A 19,570-nucleotide genomic window follows, 5' to 3' on the forward strand; every position below is an offset into this window, starting at 1 on the left:
ATTTTGGTGAATGATGGGAAAGGAGAAATAAATGACCCAGATGTCAATTTGGGCCTATGTTGTCTTAAGTAAAAATTTACCTAAACTATAAATCAATTTGGGCTTTACTGGTGGCTCAGAGAGTAAAGAATCTGCCTGCAATGTGGGAAACTTGGTTTCAATCCCTGGGTTGGGACGATCCCCTGGAGGAGAGCATGGCCACCCACCCTAGGATTCTTGCCTGGAGAATCTCCATGGACAGAGGAGCCTGGTGGGCTACAGTCCATGGTGTTGCAAAGCATCGGACATGACTGAGAGACTAAACACAGCATATAAATCAATTTAGAATTCAAGACATCTCATTTTATAGCTAATTTCTTTTCAAGGACATTGGACAGTCACATGGCCTTCCCTGGTGGCTCAGATGGTAAAGAGTCTGTCTGCCTGCAGTAGTTTCTCACAAGAGGATGAGAACAAGAATGAGAAGATTCTTAACTTTGTAATTCATCACCTTCCAACACACTCAAAATCTGGGAGAAACCGACATCAGCCACTGGGCTGACTTCCTGAGAAGCTGAAGGATGATGGCCTCAAAGTCCTTTACAAGGAGCACTTCAACTCCAACTTCCTTTAAAAGGCTATGTTTTTATACCAAAATTTAGTTGTAATATTCCTTCACTTTACATTTTTCTCCTCACAATAAGGCATTTTAAACAGCCCAGCCAAGGGACCCTAAAGCAGTCTTAGTCTTATATAACAATTCCCTGCATATTATTATTATTTTTTAAATTGCTTTTCCCTGGCACACGTTACAAAGAAGTTTTCCTACAGATCAAAACCAAAGGCTTGGACCAAGCCCATGTTTGTTTCAACTTGAATCACCACTCACCTGGGTCTGAGTCAGGCTGGCAGTCCAAAGGGAAAATACTGCCTAAGTGTATTACAGCCTCTGGATCTGTCCCCCTGCTTAGGAGCACAGAAGCAGATCAACTTGGAGAGGCCACAAGGCAAATTTGCCTGGAGATGAATTCTGGGAGGCAGCAGGGTTGAGAGTAGCCCAGCCATTTGGCTGGGGTGGGGTGTGGGGGGTAAGTTGCAATGACTTCTGAGAGGAACCATTTGAGAAGGAGCAAGATTGCTCATGATTCCTAAGTCAGGGCTTGCTGAATCTTTTTTTTTTTTTTTTTTAAGCTAGAAATGCTTTCAAGGCAAGCCTTTTCGTTTTGGAGAAGTTTAAGACCTGAAAACCAGCCACCTTTGGTTATTATAAAACTTCCAAATGTATATACATTTTAAAACAAAGACTCACGTTCAAGAATTCACTTAAAAAGCAACTAGAATTGATCTGTTCTTTGCTTCTAGAGGTCCTTTTCGATTCTAGATTTTATATATTCTAAAAGTAGAATCCTTTTCCAATATAACTTTCAGGAAAAGGAAAGGTGGTTTTTATTCACTAACTGTGGCTCTTTCCTTTTTCCCATTGACCAGATTCTGCCAGGTGAGTAAACTGCCAGTTGGCCGAGTCCAACTGTCAAGTATCTTTAACTCTCTAAGCCTCTAGGACATTGCTCATCAAGGACAGGCATTAATTCCTCTCTGTCAAAGGGTCTAGCAACGTGCTGGGTCTCCTGAGAAGCTGGTGAGGAGGAGGTATTCCATGCCTTATTTGGGGTTAGTCAAGAGCCCGGAAGCCTGGGAGAGCATACCGGCTGCTCTAGGAGGTCTTATGGCTGTGACTGGAGAGCATCGTTTCCAGCGGCCGCACTGAGTGGCTGGGTAGATTGGGACACGTTACTTCGCCTCTAAGGCCTATTTCCTCATCCTTAAAATGGGGCTAGTGGTAACAACCACATCAATGCACTGTTTTATTTTTTATAATTTATTTTTATTTTTGGCTGTGCTGGGTCTTCATTGCTGTGCAGGCTTTCCTTTAGTTGCAGCAAGCAGGGGCTGCTCTTTAGTTGCAGTGCTGAGGCTTTTCATTGCAGTGGCTTCTCTTACAGGGCACAGGCTCCATAAGAGCCTGGGGAGGGTGGGCTGCAGTAGCTGCAGCTCCCGGGTTCTAGAGCACAGGCTCAATAGTTGTGGTGCCTGGGTTTAGGTGCTCCTCCTCATGTGGGATCTTCCCGGACCAGAGACCGAACCTGTGTCTCCTGCACTGGCAGGCAGATTCTTTACCGCTGAGCCACCAGGGAAGCCTCAGTGAGCTGTTTTTCAGATTAACTAAAATAAATAGAGCACAAAGTAAAGTTAAACCTATGTCAGCCATTACTATCAGACGTCTGAATGTGTGTTTGATGCATGTAACTGTGCTCCGACCAAATGCCATTTGTGCTAGTAGAACTGCATTGTCAGCTCTAGTCAGATATATCTAGTCAGATATAAACTTCTTTCACGATTGTGAGAAGGTCACCAAGAGGAAACAGTGAACTGACCGCTGAGGCAGGGGGAGAGCCGGAATCTCTGGGGCATTTGCCCCCACCCTCCCTTGCAGCTCTCGCCACCAGTGAGTTACCTTGTTTGGACCAAGAGAAAGCACTCCTGGGAGCCTCTTAGAGCTGGGGTCCCCAACCTCTGGGATCTAATGCCTGATGATGTCAGGTGGAGCTGACGCAATAGAAATAGAAAGAAAGTACACAATAAATGTAGTGCGCTTGAATCATCCAGAAACCATCTACCCCTCCATCCATAGAAAAACTGTCTTCCACAAAACTGGTCCCTGGTGCCAAAAAGTCTAGGGACCGTTGCTATATGGAGCAGGCTTTGTGTATGTGTGTGTGTGTGTGTGTGTGTGTGTGTGTGTGTTTAAAGTTCTTCAGCAAATACACTAAGTTCTGCTTTGGGGATACATTATGGATCCACAAAGAAAATCCAGTGGAAAGAAACATTATGGACGCAAACATCATCAAGACTTCACAAATGTTCGAGTACTTTTGCTGCCTGTATTTACAGACAGACCCTTGAAAGAACCCAAAAGGTGGCCCAAATAGTCACTATGTGACAATGCTTTTAATTTCACTAGTGTCCATATGGCTACAGTTTAGTTTCACATAAATTCACATTAAATAAAATTACAAAATGCAATTTCTCCCCCCAAGGGATGATTTTACTGATTTTGCATCCATTTTCCCAAGTATATTTTCAAAGTAGAGGTGTGTATACCTGGTGATAGTAAATAAAATTAATAGATATTAGGAAATGGGCATCACTGAAAGATATTCAGATTCTTTCATACCTTCTACTTTCTAAATTAAATGTAATTCGTTTTGGCTTCTATTGCCAGAGAAACACAGGCGAACTCTTCTTTTCATTTCCATTTGAGAACAAGAAATCTGATTTCTTTTTCTGTGCCCAATAGCAGACAGTTGTTTAACTTGTCCCTTGTTAGTGAATATTTCTATTAAACAATTTAATCCCATTTTACAGGTGAAGATTAGAGAGAAGTATAGGGAAATGAAGTAATTCACCTAATCTCATGCCTGTAGTAAGTGAAAAATGTAGAATTCTGATCCAGAGCCTACCTCCTTTAGTACTTCCATTGTCTTCCTGCCAACAAGGGGAACTATAGTAATACTTATCTACTGTGTTAAGTAAGGTGTTGGAGGCTTCCCTGGTGAAGAATCTACCTGCGATGCAGGAGACCTGGATTTGATCCCTGGGTGGGGAAGATCACCTGGAGAAGGGAATGGCTCCGCACTCCAGTATTCTTGCCTGGAGAATCCCACGGGCAGAGGAGACTTGCGGGCTACAGTCCATGGGGTCGCCGAGAGTCGGACACGACTGAGCGACTGACACATTCACTTCACTTTTTTGAGGAAGGCTACAGAATGTACACACTGTGGGCTTTAGCAGTGTCTGTAATATGCTGTTTCCTCAACTTAGGTCATGGATTCACAGGGATTTATTTTTATGTTTCCTAATTTACGTCAATGTCACTTAGGAACTTTTATATGTATCATGTACTGCACAATTAAAACTGTTTAAAAAAATCCCGGTACTGGTATAAAGATGTGTGGGTAAAATCTAAAGACTAATTCTCTAGGCTGCTTTAAAATTTGACTTGTTTCTACCCGGCTGGAGAAAGGAGAGATTGGAACGGTGATTTAGAAAAACGTGGAGAGCAAATCTCGAATGTGATCACACACTGACCGGTAAGGCAACTGTTCCTCTGGAATCCACTTTTCTCAGAACTACCCTTTCTCCAGTAATTCATGATTATGGTGGGAGATGAATGAACCCATTTCCTGGATACCACTGATTGGAGCCAAGAGCGCTCCCTGGAGACAAGATGCTGTAACTCCGGTAATTCATTTCCTGGCCTGAGTCGATCTGTCTATAAGCAGGCACGTGATTCAGGCTAAGCCAATCAGTGTCCTTTACCTAGAATTTTAGGACCAGAATTGGAATACTGTTAAGTTTCAAACTCAGATCTGGTAGTATATTTTTGGAGAAAAATTCATTTGTATTCAAAAAGAAGGAATGCAAGATAGACCAAAGAAAGAAAAAGAAAAAGGACAAGCCACTGGGAATCTTGATGGCATTCAAGACTTGGTTCCAGAAGTTCTCAAGGTCCAGCTACACCCAAGACCTTCCAAAGATAAGTTGTTTTGTAAGAATCCACAGTATACATTTAATAAAGTACCTTTTTAAAGTACTTTTTAAAAAGAGGTTCTTTTTTTAACCTAAGAGAGTTCTAATTTTCTTACATTAATTAATCAGCAGGTGGTACTGCAAAGGTATAAGAAGACACTTATCCAGATAATAAGGACTTTCTCTGTTAGTCACTGAGAGTTGAGGTTATAGGCTCACAGCAACTATTTCTACTGAACAGCCAAAAGAAAATACAAATAGCAAACCAAGAAGTGTACCTGTGTGTGTGTGTGTGTGTGTGTGTGTGTGTGTGTGTGTGTGTGCAAGCGCGCGCGCGCGCGCATGCGATCTTGCAGTCAGTTGCATCCAACCTGACTCTGTGACCTCATGGTCTGTAGTCCACCAGGTTCCTCTGTCTATGGGATTCTCCAGGCAAGAATATTTGTGTGGGTTGCCATTTCCTCCTGCAGGGGATCTTCCCGTCTCAGCGATTGAACTTTGGCATCTCCTGGATCAGTAGGCAGATTCTTTACCACTGAGCCACCTGGAAATCTGTTGGTCAGGTCGAAAAACAGACAAAAGAAAAATCACTAAAGTTGCAGAACTTCTTTTGCAAAAAAGAGGAAAAAAATTGAGAGGCAAAGTAGGAATAACAGCTCCCAATAAACATGAATAAACTACTTAAATTCTGTGCAAATGCATCATTTTGGTGTAAAATAAAAGGTATGAACCAGATAACTGCCTACCTCCTTACTAGCTCTAAAATTCTTTAGCTCTGATGTTAAAAACATCAATGGTAATTTATACTGTTTTTAAAGTCCTCAAAATATGACAAAGATGAAAAATGGAGGTCTTAGCTAACTTAGTACCAATGATAGAATCAGACCAACTGGTTCCGAATCTGCTTTATTGGCTAGTTATCAAGTTTGCATTGGTAAAAAATTGTTACTAGCTCCCAGAGGTGATTTGTAAGTATCAGATATAGCCCAGGCTCTGTAGATGCTAAAACTACATAGAAATGTTGTATAAGGACACAAGAAGGCAAAATCCAATCCCTATCATTTTATTTCTTCATGGTTTTTAATTTAAAATCACTACTCAAGATCCAGCTCATATTTATTTTCCTTTTAAAGTCTAGTTTGTTTTTCCTTTCATACCAGTGGTCCAATTTGTCATGAATATTTTCTCTACTGTAATTTAGTATACTAAGTATATATAGAGAGTAATGATTACAAAATATTTTTGACAAGTATGGAAAATAGTAGTTAATGTTTTCCATCTGCTTTCTGTATGCTGTGTCATGAAAAGAACCACTGGTCCTATAGAATCAGGAAACACCTATGCAAGTACATGACAGAAATTCAAATGCTTAATGAATTAATTTTGATCACTTACACATTTTTGTAAATGTTACCACATGTTGTTTAAATTATCCATTATCAAAACTAGTGCCCAAATGCTGTCACTTCCCAGAGCTTCACTCTGGAAGGTTTTAAAACTTGTAATTATTTAAATTTATTCGTGGAAAATGAACTGTCATTTCTTTCTAGATATCTGATGTCTAAAGCTGAAGCTCAAGTTGTGAGATCTTCCTTCTAAGAACTTTTGTGGTGCTGTCACAAAGTGTTTTGTTTAGTAGATTTAAGTTCTCAAAAAAAAAAAAAAAAAAAGTCAAAACCAAGAACTCTATCTAATGACCTCAAATTCAAACTACAGATTGCAAAAGGGAATGGAATGTGTCACAATTTTGATCTGCAGGCTTGGAAGGCATTGCAGATTGTCCATGTTCTAGGAATTCAGGTGGTGCTAGTGGTGAAGAATCCAGCTGTCAATGCAGGAGATGCAATAGGTGTGGGTTTGATTCCTGGGTCAGAGAGATCCCCTGGAGAAGGAAATGGCAACCCATTCCAGTATTCTTGCCTGGGAAATGCCATGGGCAGAGGAGCCTTGTGGGCTACAGTTCATGGGGTTGCAAAGAGTCAGACATACCTGAGTGCGCACACACAGCAAGTCACCAGAGCCTGGTTCCATGTGGGGATCCATCTGTCCTCACCTCAGCCCATGCTTCTGAGAGATTGTGCTGAAGGAAGAAAGCTCCATCAGGACAACACGGAGGAGTCTAGGAACTCTTTCTAGACAAGTCTGTTTCACCAACTTGGCACAGAGATCAGAAAGGCTTCCCATAGCCAAAGTAATTGTTCTAAATATTGCAAATACTGGCATAGGAATTTGTTGTTTCTTGAATAATGATTGAGTTCTTATAAGAGCAGCACTATCTCAAACTCCTTAAAGGCAGGTGTTCTAATTATGCCCATTTAAATGCCCAAGGTGACAGACCTAAGATGCTGCCCAGCAGAGGGTGAACACAGGTGCCTGACTATGGAGCTGGTGTTCTGACCACTGAATAAGGTAAAGGGCTAGATATTGGTACAAATGATGCAAACAGAACTTCTTGTCTTAGGCTACGGTATCAGGGATTTCCTGAGCAGATTTCCCAGACTGAGTTTTTTAGTCTTATATTAATGTTTACAGAATGTGGTTTATCCCAAGTCATATTGCACATGCAAATTTCACACAGTGAAAATTCAAAGAGAAAAAATAGGCATGAAATCACACAGCTTGCCCATCTGCAGTACTGGCAAAGTAGGTATCAAAGACTTTGCACTGCACTCCCTTCTCCAAATAATTAAGCCAATGTAAAGTCCACAGGGGCCAGGGGCTCTTGGAAACAGGAGAAAACTTGAATATACACACACACCTGTACATTTTGCCTGAGGAGAGGTGACATATCAGATAGTCACACCCCAAAACATGAAGAACTACTGCACTAAAATCTTTTAAATTGTAGGACTGTGATTCCCCCCATAAATTTTTTTTTTAATATAGGAAGAATGTTAATCCACAAAAGAAAACCTGCCCTGTTTGTTATATTTCTCATGGTAAGGTAATAAATTAGTATTGTGATTTATTAAAAAGCAAAGTAAGAGAAAAACTATAAATGCACTAAGGTTTACAATGCATATATAATACAACTGTGTTAAAAGAAGCAACATTAAACTGGAATAAAGTGAATCATTTCATCATTAATACAGGTCTTCGAGTCTCTGAGAAATCTTTATTTTACTCAATCCTGAAGGGAAAGGAACAAATGGCTCCTTTCTGTTTGAAACACCTTACAAAGTCACTGCTCTGAGGTTACATCTTAGAGATAATCTGTCTTTAGGTTTCATGTTAGAATTCAAATGCACTGTTACAACAGGATGTAAAAACTTCAATTGTATGTGGATAATATGGTTTTTCCAGTGGTCATGTATGGATGTGAGAGGTGGACTACAAAGAAAACTGAGCACCAAAGAATTGATGCTTTTGAACTGTGGTGTTGGAGAAGACTCTTGAGAGTCCCTTTGACTGCAAGGAGATCCAACCATTCCATCCTAAAGGAGATCAATCCTGGGTGTTCATTGGAAGGACTGATGCTGAAGCTGAAACTCCAGTACTTTGGCCACCTGATGCGAAAAACTGACTCATTTGAAAAGACCCTGATGCTGGGAAAGATTGAGGGAAGGAGGAGAAGGGGATGACAGAGGATGATATGGTTGGATAGCATCACCGACTCAATGGACATGGGTTTGGGTGGACTCCGGGAGTTGGTGATGGACAGGGAGGCCTGGTGTGCTGTGGTTCACGGGGTTGCAGAGAGTTGGACACGACTGAGCGACTGAACTGAACTGAACTGAATATGGTGCAATCACTGAACATCTTTGATAAAAAGCACCTATTGTGCTGAGAAATGGCACATTTTAGTGATTCAATAATTGACTTGATCCTCAATACCATGGTATGAAATGGAGCAGGGAGTGTGAGAAAGAAGGGTTTGTTGATGTAGCTATTATCAGCTTGAAATGACTGAAGATTTTCCACATAAGCATATTTCCCCTTAGGGAAAAACACATTACAGCACAGAAATATAAAAACCTTACCCAGTGCTAATCTCTCTTTTGTGTAGCAAATGAGTACACATCATCTTCAGTGTCTGCAAGGAAATTGCATTGGAACCATACAACCTCCTCTTATTGAGTTTTGTATTATAGAAGGTAAAAAGTTTAATCCCTTTTGAGAGTTAATAAATATAAGGATTTCTCCTTTCAGGGTGTAGGAAACAAAACAAAGAATTTATATTCTTGTTATATATTATCAGTATATGATAATATACTGATTGGAAGTGTTTGGATCTAGGTTTGTCAATACAAGTTGACGAGCTAACTTATTCAACAAGCTATAATTCAAGAAGTAAGTTGAATAATATTCATGTGGTATCCAAAAACTGTTCAGCTTGTTTCTATAAGTGTGCTTTATTAATCTTGATAATGAATGGAAGATAATAAGAAAGGAATTGTATGGCAGTTTATACAAGGAAGTGGACGATATTTGATCTCTGTGCTTCTTTTTTGAGGAAATTTAACTCAGAAGTTCCTGGTCCTGTGGGGCTCAGGAAATACACTGGCGGTGGTCAGAGTGCTTGCTGAATAAAATGAGGGGTGCTCAGACACAAGTGCTCAGGGACAGAGTCTGCATTGGTGAAGCCATACTGGCCACTTTAATAAATGAATCCCAACATTTTGGTGACTTACAAGAATAAGAGTGTAATTCTCATTTGTGTAACAGTCACTGTTGATGCTCCTGGTCAGTGAGCGGCTATCTTGACCCCAGTAATTCAAGGACCCAGGTTCCTGCCAACTTCTGGTGTCATAATCCAAATAGCCTCTTCTGCTGCCTGTGTCTAGATGGCAGATGGGACAGAGAGCTTCTTAAAGGTCTTGGCCTACAGGTGACATACATCACTTCCGTGTACATTTTGTAGTGACTGCTGGTCACGTGGCCACACACATAAGTCAAAGGAATTAGAAACTGTAGTCCTTGATTGAGCAGCCATGTTTCAGTTAAATTTCATATTATGGAAAGGTAGCAAACTTTCGCTTGGAGCAAGCATTCAATGTCATTGACTCTTAACTGCTTTACATTACATTAAAATAAATTTCCAGATGGATCACTTTTAAATGCAGATTTTTCCCTCTTCAGCAAGTGGTGCTGGAAAAGCTGGACAGCTGCATATAAATCAATGGAGTTAAAACACACCCTCTAACCATACACAAAAATAAACTCAAAATAGCTTAAAGAGCTAAGTGTAACATGACACCATAAAACAATTTAAATGTGACCATGACACCATAGAACATAGACAAAACATTCTCTGACATAAATCACACTGCTGTTTTCTTAGGTCAGTCTCTCAAGGCAATCAAAATAAAAACAAAAATAAACAAATGGGATCTAAATAAACTTACATGTTTCTGCATAGCAAAGGAAACCATAAACAAAATTAAAGCACAACCTACAAAATGTAAGAAAATATTTGCAAAAGATGTGACTGTCAAATGACTTATTTAAAAAAATACAAATAGCTCGTATAATAACAAAGAAATAATCCAATCAAAAAATGGGCAGAAAAAAAAAAAATGGGCAGAAGACGTAAATAGACATTTTTCAAAAAAAAAAAAAAAAAAAAGACACACAGATGGCCAATAGGCACATGAAAAGATGTTCAACATTGCTAATTATTTGTTTACTTGCTAAGTCCTGTCCTACTCTTTCCTATCCCATGGACTGCAGCCTGCCAGGCCTCCCTGTCCTTCACTATCTCCCAGAGTTTGTTCAAATTCATGTCCATTGAGTCAGTGATGTTATCTAACCATCTCATCCCCCGTCACCCCCTTCTCTTCTCACTTTCAATCTTTCCCAGCATCAGGATCTTTCCCAATCAGGAGGCCAAAGCATTGGCTCTTCAGCTTCAGCATCAGTCCTTCCAATGAATATTCAGGGTTGATTTCCTTTAGGATTGATTGGTGTGATCTCCTTGCTGTCCAAGGGACTCTTAAGAGTCTTTCAGCAGCACAGTTCTAAAGCATCAATTAACCAGTACTCAGCCTTCTTTATGGTCCAACTCTCACATCTGTACATGACTACATGGACTTCTGTCAGCAAAGTGATTGATGCCTCTACTTCTTAATACACTATCTAGGTTTGTCATAGCTTTCCTTCCAAGGAGCAAGTGCCTATAATTTCATGGCTACAATCACCGTCCTCTGATTTTAGAATCTAAGAAAATAAAATCTGTCACTGTTTTCACTTTTTCCCGTTCTATTTGTCATGAAGCGATAGGACCAGATGCCACGATCTTTGTTTTTTGAATGTTGAGTTTTAAGCCAGCTTTTTCACTCTCCTCTTTCACCCTCATCAAGAGACACTAGTTTCTTCTAACTTTCTGCCATTAGAGTGGTATCATTTTCTACATTCACCCTTATGGCAGAAAGTGAAGCGGAACTAAAGAGGCTTTTGATGAAAGTGAAAGAGGAGAGTGAAAACAGCTGGCTTAAAACTCAGCATTCAAAAACTAACATCATGGCATCCAGTCTCATCACTTCATGGCAAATAGATAGGGAAACAATGGAAACAGTGACAGACTTTATTTCCTTGGGCTCCAAAATCACTGCAGGTGGTGACTGCAGCCATGAAGTTAAAAGATGCTTGCTCTTTGGGAGAAAAGCTATGACCAAACTAGACAGCATATTAATAAAGCAGAGACTTTACTTTTTTGACAAAGGACCATCTAATCAAAGCTATAGTTTTTCCAGTAGTCAAGTATGAATGTGAGAGTTGGACCGTAAAGAAAATTGAGCACTGAAAAATTGATGCTTTTGAACTGTGGTATTGGAGAAGACTCTTGAGAGTCCCTTGGACTGCAGGAAATTAAACCAGTCAATCCTAAAGGAAATCAGTCCTGAATATTCATTGGAAGAACTGATGCTGAAGCTGAAACTCCAATACTTTGGCCAGTTGATGCAAAGCATAGGCTCATTAGAGAAGACTGATGCTGGGAAAGACGGAAGGCAGGAGAAGGGGATGACAGAGGATGAGATGGTTGGAAGGCATCACCGACTTCACGGACATGAGTTTGAGCAAGTTGTGGGAGATGGTGAAGGACAGGGAAGCCTGGAGTGCTGTAGTTGCAAAGAGTCACAAAGAGTTGGATACAATTGAGTGACTGCTGCTGCTGCTGCTAAGTCGCTTTGGTTGTGTCCGACTCTGTGTGACCCCATAGACGGCAGCCCACCAGGCTCCTCCATCCCTGGGATTCTCCAGGCAAGAACACTGGGGTGGGTTGCCGTTGTCTTCTCCAATGCATGAAAGTGAAAAATGAAAGTGAAGTCACTTAGTCGTGTCTGACTCTTTGCGACCCCAAAGACTGCAGCCTACCAGGCTCCTGCGTCCATGGGATTTTCCAGGCAAGAGTACTGGAGTGGGGTGCCATTGCCTTCTCCGAACTGAGCGACTGAACCTCAACAAATCTGCATATCTGAGGTTGTTGATATTTCTCCTGGATTCTGACTTGTGATTCATCCAGCCTGGCATTTCAGATGACATACTCTGCACATAAGTTAAATAAGTAAGGTGACAATATATAGCCTTGTGGTACTCCTTTCCCAATTTTCAACCAGTCTGTTGTTGCATGTCTGATTCTAACTGTTGCTTCTTGACCCACATACAAATTTCTCAGGAATTTATGATAATTATATGATAATTATAATAATTTGCTAATTATTAGAGAAATGCAAATCAAACTATAATGAGGTATCACCTCACACTACTCAGAATGGCCATCATCAAAAAATCTACAAACAATACACGCTGGAGAGGATGTGGAGAACAGGGAACCCTCCTGCATGGTTGGTGAGAATGTAAATTGATATAGTCACCATGTATAACAGTATGGAGATTCACCACTGGGAATACGCCCTGAGAAAAACCATAATTCCAAGACACATGTACCCCAGTGTTCACTGTAGCACTATTTACAATAGCCAGGACATGGAAGTAACCTTGATATCCACGGACAGATGAATGGATAAAGAAGCTGTGGTATGTATATACAATGGAATATGATTCAGCCATAAAAGGGGATGGATTTGAGCCAGTTGTGAGGTGGATGAACCTAGAACCTGTTATACAGAGCTAAGTAAGTGCGAAAGAGAAAAATACTGTATATTAACATGTATATATGGAATCTAGAAAAATTGCACTGATAATCCTATTTGCAGGGAAGGAATGGAGATGCAGACATAGAGGACTTATGAACACAGTAGGGGAAGAAGAGGTTGGGATAAATTGAGAAAATAATGTTGACCTATATGCACTACCATGTATGAAACAGACAGCTAGTGGGAAGCTGCTATATAACACAGGGAAACTAGCTTGGCACTTTGTGACAACCTAGAAGCATAGGATGGAGTGAGGTGGGAGAGAGGCTCAAGAGGCAGAGGAGATATATATGTATAGCTAGTCCCATCACTTCATGGGAAACAGATGGGGAAACAGTGGAAACAGTGTCAGACTCATTTGAAAAGACCCTGATGCTGGGAGGGATTGGGGGCAGGAAGAGAAGTGGACGACAGAGGATGAGATGGCTGGATAGCATCACCGACTCGATGGGCATGAGTTTGAGTAAACTCCGGGAGTTGGTGATGGACAGGGAGGCCTCACAAGCTGCGATTCATGGGGTCACAAAGAGTCGGACATGATTGAGTGACTGAACTGACTGACTGAACTGATATATATACATAATATATATAGCTATACCTGTTTCACATTGCTATATGGCAGAAACTGTTGTGGAATCTGGAGTTCCAAAACACACCTTCAAGGACTCTCAAGACAGTGGAATATGTTTATTACACCAGCGAGTCCAAGGGGAATCAGTTCCCAACAAGGAACCCTGATGTTTCTGAGGCCCAGTTTTATACCCCCTGCTATGTGATTGGTTACATGTTAGCAACCTCTTTGTTGTATATGACTGAGTTTTACAAGTAGGTGCTAGGAGAACAATTAAGGTGCAAGGGGGGGAACACAGATTATACATCATGGGGGGATGTCTCCATGGTTAACGTAACAGGGGCAGCCTGTCCTCAACTACAATCTCCGTTTGCCATCTGTAGGACGGGAAGTCTCCAGGAGACCTGGTTTTCATTAGCAATGGTTTCCTCACTCTTGGGCAGGGTTCAGGCCCAGTTTACATCCTGTCTTTAAGATGGATGACAGGCTTCAAGATGGAGTCTCTCCTGCTTTCCTCACATTGGCCCCAACAAAAGTAACACAACATTATAAAGCAATTATCCTCCAAGTAAACAAATAGATAGAAACCTCCTGAAAGGTTGTTGCTGAGCTTTGAAAGAGGCTGGGATTCTTGGCCTCCAGAGGAGAGGAATTCAACCCAGGGCCAGTGACGAGGCTTGACTGTTCAGAGCTTTTGTGTGATAAAGTTTAATTGAAGTATAAAAGAGATAGACAAAGGTTCTAACATAGAAATCAGAAGGAGGCAGAAAGCGTGCCCCCTGCTAGTCTACAGCAGTATGTTATATTCCTATCAGCAGGCTGTTAATTAGAGAAGGGAAATGTCTCAAAACTCATAGTGGTATCAGGCTCCTCATCCACAACATACATTTTGAGATAACATTGGCACAAGGTGAGTTGTCTCAGGCCATAAAATGATTGACATGAATTTTGAAGAATGGCAGGTTTCCAAGCAAAGACATTGTCTCATTAACATAACTTAAGAGAACATTTGCAAGAGTAAAACATACTGGTTTGTCAAATGGGTTCTGAGTCTTAGGTAGAACCAACTTGAAGAAAGAGTGTTCAGTTCAGTTCAGTTGCTCAGTCGTGTCTGACTCTTTGTGACCCCATGGACTGCAGCATGCCAGGCCTGGACTAAACACCAACTCCCGGAGTTTACTCAAACTCATATCCGTTGAGTCAGTGATTCCTTCCAACCATCTCATCCTCTGTTGTCCCCTTCTCCTCCCATCCCCTTTCCAAGCATCAGGGTCTTTTCCAATAGGTCAGTCCTTTGCATCAGGTGGCCAAAGTATTGCAGCTTCAGCTTCAGCATCAGTGCTTCCAATGAACAGCCAGGACTGATCTCTAGGATAGGCTGGTTGGATCTCCTGCTGTCCAAAGGACTCTCAAGAGTTCTCCAACACCACAGTTCAAAAGCATCAATTTTTTGGTGCTCAGGTTTCTTTATAGTCCAACTCTCACATCCATACATGACTATGGAAAAACCATAGCTTTAACTATACAGACCTTTGATAGCAAAGTAATGTCTCTGCTTTTTAACATGCTGTCTTGGCTGGTCATAACTTTCCTTCCAAGGAGCAAGCATCTTTTAATTTCATGGCTCCAGTCACCACCTGCAGTGATTTTGGAGCCCCCCCAAAATAAAGTCTGTCACTGTTTCCATTGTTTTCCCATCTATTTGCCATGAAGTGATGGGACTGCATGCCATGAGCTTAGTTTTCTGAATGCTGAGCTTTAAGCCAACTTTTTCACTTTCCTCTTTCACTTTCATCAAGAGGCTCTTTAGTTCTTCTTTGCTTTCTGCCATAAGGGTGGTGTCATCTGTATATCTGAGGTTATTGATATTTCTCCCAGTTATCTTGATTCCAGCTTGTGCTTCATCCAGTCCAGCATTTCTCATGATGTACTCTGCTTATAAGTTAAATAAGCAGGGTGACAATATACAGCCTGATGTACACCTTTCCTGATTTGGAACCAGTCTGTTGTTCCATGTCCAGTTCTAACTGTTGCTTCTTGACTTGCATACAGATTTCTCAGGAGGCAGGTCGGTGGTCTGGTATTCCCATCTCTTTAAGAATTTTTCACAGTTGGTTGTGATCCACACAGTCAAATCCTTTGGCATAGTCAATAAAGCAGAAGTAGATGTTTTTCTGGAACTCTCTTGCTTTCTCAATGATCCAACGGATGTTGGCAATTTGATCTTTGGTTCCTCTGCCTTTTCTAAATCCAGCTTGAACATCTGGAAGTTCACGGTTCACATTCTGTTGAAGGCTGGCTTGGAGAATTTTGAGCATTGCTTTGCTAGAGTGTGAGACGAGTCCAATTGTGTGGTAGTTTGAGCATTGTTTGGCATTGCCTTTCTTTGGGGTTGGAATGAAAACTGACCTTTTCCAGTCCTGTGGCCCCTGCTCAGTTTTTCAGATTTGCTGGCATATTGAGTGTAGCACTTTCACAGCATCATCTTTTAGGATCTGAAATAGCTCAACTGGAATTCCATCACCTCCATTAGTTTTGTTTATAGTGATGCTTCCTAAGACCCACTTGACTTCGCATTCCAGGATGTCTGGCTCTAGGTGAGTGATCACACTATCCTGATTATCTGGGTCCTGAAGATCTCTGTCTTGAAGAAAGACAGAGTCTAGGGTAAATACAGACTTCATTAACATAGCTTAAGAAAAACATTTCCATAAGAAAAACGGATTGCTTAGCTCAAGGTTTGAGAAAAGTTAAGTTCAGGTGGAACCAGGTGTAGTCATGGCAACACGGACTCTTAAAAGAAATCTCCTTTTAAATTTGTATAGAGAAGGAAAAAAATCTGACACTTGCAGTTTGCTTCCTCCTGCCGCTTAAGAGAGAGAAAAAAATGTCTAACACTTGCAGCCTACTTTCTCCTTTTGAAGACCCCTAGCCTTCCTGCCTGTTACCCTCTCACTCCCATCTTTGGTTTCAGCAAAGGTGGGCTCAGCTTACACTGAAGTCTCTCTGCTACTGCAGTAGCCTGAATAAAATGTTTGGCCACCTTAAAAAATAAAAAGTATACTTATATGTATAGCTGAATCACTTTGCTGTACACCAGAAATTAACACAACTATAAATCAACTATACTTCAACAATTTAAAAAAGGACAGACTTGTGGACTCTGGGAGAAGGCAAGGGTGGGATGTTTCAGGAGAACAGCATTGAAACATGTGTATTATCTAGGGTGAAACGGATAACCAGCTCAGGTTGGGTACATGAGACAAGTGCTCGGGCCTGGTGCACTGGGAAGACCCAGAGAGATCGGGTGGAGAGGGAGGTGGGAGGGGGGACTGGGATGGGGAATACATGTAAATCCATGGCTAATTCATATCAATGTATAACAAAAACTACTGTAATGATGTAAAGTAATTAGCCTCCAACTAATAAAAATTAAAAAAAAAAAATAAATTAAAAAAAAAAAAATAAAAAATAAAAAAGGAATGTATGGAAATTTTAAAGTAGATTATAATTACTGCAAGGGAAAGTGAAAGTCGCTCAGTGGTGACCGACTCTTTTTCACCCTATGGACTATATAGTTCATGAATTCTCCAGGACAGAATACTGGAGTGGGTAGCCTTTCTCTTCTCTAGGGGATCTTCCCAACCCAGGGATCAAACCCGGGTCTCCCACATTGCAGGCAGATTCTTTATCAGCTGAGCTGCAAGGGAAGCCCTAGTACAAGGGAAATGACTGTCTATTATGCAACAAAATCCAGAATTCATTTAAAAAATTAAGTTAATTCAACTACAAACAAAAGGCATGGTAACCAGCAAATGGGGTGGGAGAACAGGGTAAGGGGATATTCATCACTCAAAATACAGGATCAAGTGAGTATTTCCTTAGTACATGAATAGTTTCTATAGTGAAGAAGAAAATTTGAATCGTCCAAAAGGGAAACCAGGAAAAGGTATAACATGACAATTTACCCAAAGAGGAAATATGGTTAGTCTAAGTAACAAAAGTAAAATTAAAATAAGATACCAATGACACAAATCACTTTAATGACATTCTGGGATAGGCTGTGACAAAAAAAGAACTTCATGAGGGTGTAAGTTGATACTTGTATGGGGGAGTGAGTGAAGTCACTCAGTGGTGTCTGACTTTGTGACCCTGTGGACTGTAGCCTGCCAGGCTCCTCTGTCCATTGGCTTTTCTAGGCAAGGATACTGGAGTGGGTTAGCATTCCTTTCTCCAGGGGATATTCCCCACCCAGGGATCAACCCCACATCTCCTGTGTCTCCTGCATTGCAAGCAGATTTTTTACCCACTTAGTCATTGGGAAAGTTCAACTTCTATGGATTTTATCAATAACTGAGAAATTTAAAATGGGATATCCTTTGGTCCAGTAAATCCCCTTCTACAAAATCATCTCACAAATGCATTTCTTATGCTTTAAGAAAAAGATTTGTTCACTTAGCACTGTTCATATCAGCAAAACATTCTAAACAACCTACAGATCTATCAATAGTGTTATGGCTAGTTTATGATCCAGTCATACAATGGAAAATTATAAAGCAATTCAAAAGAATAAGATAAATCTAAATACAGTTACATGTTGAGATACTTTGATGTATTTGGTGAAAAATGTAATCTGCATACACAGATTTTTTTTTTTTCTTTTTTGCTCAGTCCTGTCTGACTCTTTGCCACCCCATGGACTATACAGTCCATGAAATTCTCCAGGCTAGAATACTGGAGTGGGTAGCCTTTTCACTCTCCAGGGGATCTTCCCAACTGAGGGATTAAACCCAGGTTTCTCATACACAGACAGTGCAATAATATTTATGAAAAAGATATACTTGCATATATCTGGATATGCTTGCAAATGCAAAGAAAATAGTTTGTAAGGATAAGCTCCCACTTTTTAACACTTCTGTTAAGAAGAGGAATGTGATAGAAGGAAGTTTTAAGACCGGGCTTGGGTTCTTCCTTTCCCACTTTTTATTTTATGCATTTACTTCTAACTTTTTACAAGGAGAACGTTATGCCTGTAAAGAATAAAAATAACAAACTGTGCTGTACCAGGTTCACCAAAGCATTACCTGAGAACCATGCTTCTGGATGATCCTCTCAAAGGTAAAATCTGCCACTTAGAACACAGGGAAAATCTATGGCTTTTGTGTGCAGGTGTGTGTGTGTGAGTGTGTGTGTATACCTGAACAAGCCAAATTCTCCCAGTCAATTGTGAGTCGTGTAAGCACTCATTTCAATCGCCTTTAAGAAGTGCCTCTTGTATTAACTAAATCCTGAGAGGATGGGTGCCAGGGACAAATTGGGGGCTTGTTAGATCATGGCATTTGGTCCCATCACATCATGGCAAATAGATGGGAAACAATGAAAACAGTGACAGACTTTATTTTGGGGGGCTCCAAAATCACTGCAGATGGTGACTTCAGCTGTGAAATTAAAAGACACTTGCTCCTTGGAAGAAAAGCTATGACCAACCTAGACAGCATATTAAAAAGCAGAGATATTACTTTGCTGTCAAAGGTCTGTCTATTCAAAGCTATGGTTTTTCCAGTAGTCATGTATGGATTTGAGAGTTGGACTATAAAGAAAGCTGAGCACCGAAGAATTGATGCTTTTAAACTGTGGTGTTACTGCAATGATGTAAAGTAATTAGCCTCCAACTAATAAAAATAAATGGAAAAAAAAAATAAATAAACTGTGGTGTTGAATAAGACTCTTGGACAGCAAGGAGATCCAACTAGTCCATCCTAAAGGAAATCAGTACTGAATGTTCTTTGGAAGGACTGATGCTGAAGCTGAAACTCTAATCCTTTGGCCACCTGATGCGAAGAACTGACTCCTTGAAAAAGCCCCTGATGCTGAAAGATTGAAGGCAGAAGAAGGGGACGACAGAGGATGAGATGGTTGGAAGGCATCACCGACTCCATGGACATGAGTTTGAGCAAGCTCCAGGAGCTGGTGAAGGACAGGGAGGCCTGGCGTGCTGCAGTCATGGGGTCGTAGAGTCGGACACGACTGAGCGACTGAACTGAACTGAACTGAGGCTACCACGTGACCGCCAACGACGTTCTAGCATTCGTGCAGGAGCAGACCAGGTTCAAACAGACTCGCTTAGAACTTCTCTAGGACACCGTTGGGTGGGTGGAGAGGGGCGCTCGGTTCAACAGCTCCTTTCTGATCGGTTGTGCTGTTTGAGAGCGTGGTCTTTCCTTCCTGGAAATGAGCCTTAATCCCTCCAACGTTGCACCGGAGGCGGAGCGGGCGGTGGGCAAGAGCCTGGGTCCGAGTCCCAGGGGCCCGGGTCGGAGCCGGGGCCTGACCC

Source organism: Odocoileus virginianus, chromosome 9 (assembly GCF_023699985.2).
Source record: "Odocoileus virginianus isolate 20LAN1187 ecotype Illinois chromosome 9, Ovbor_1.2, whole genome shotgun sequence".
NCBI classification, from domain to species: Eukaryota; Metazoa; Chordata; class Mammalia; order Artiodactyla; family Cervidae; genus Odocoileus; species Odocoileus virginianus.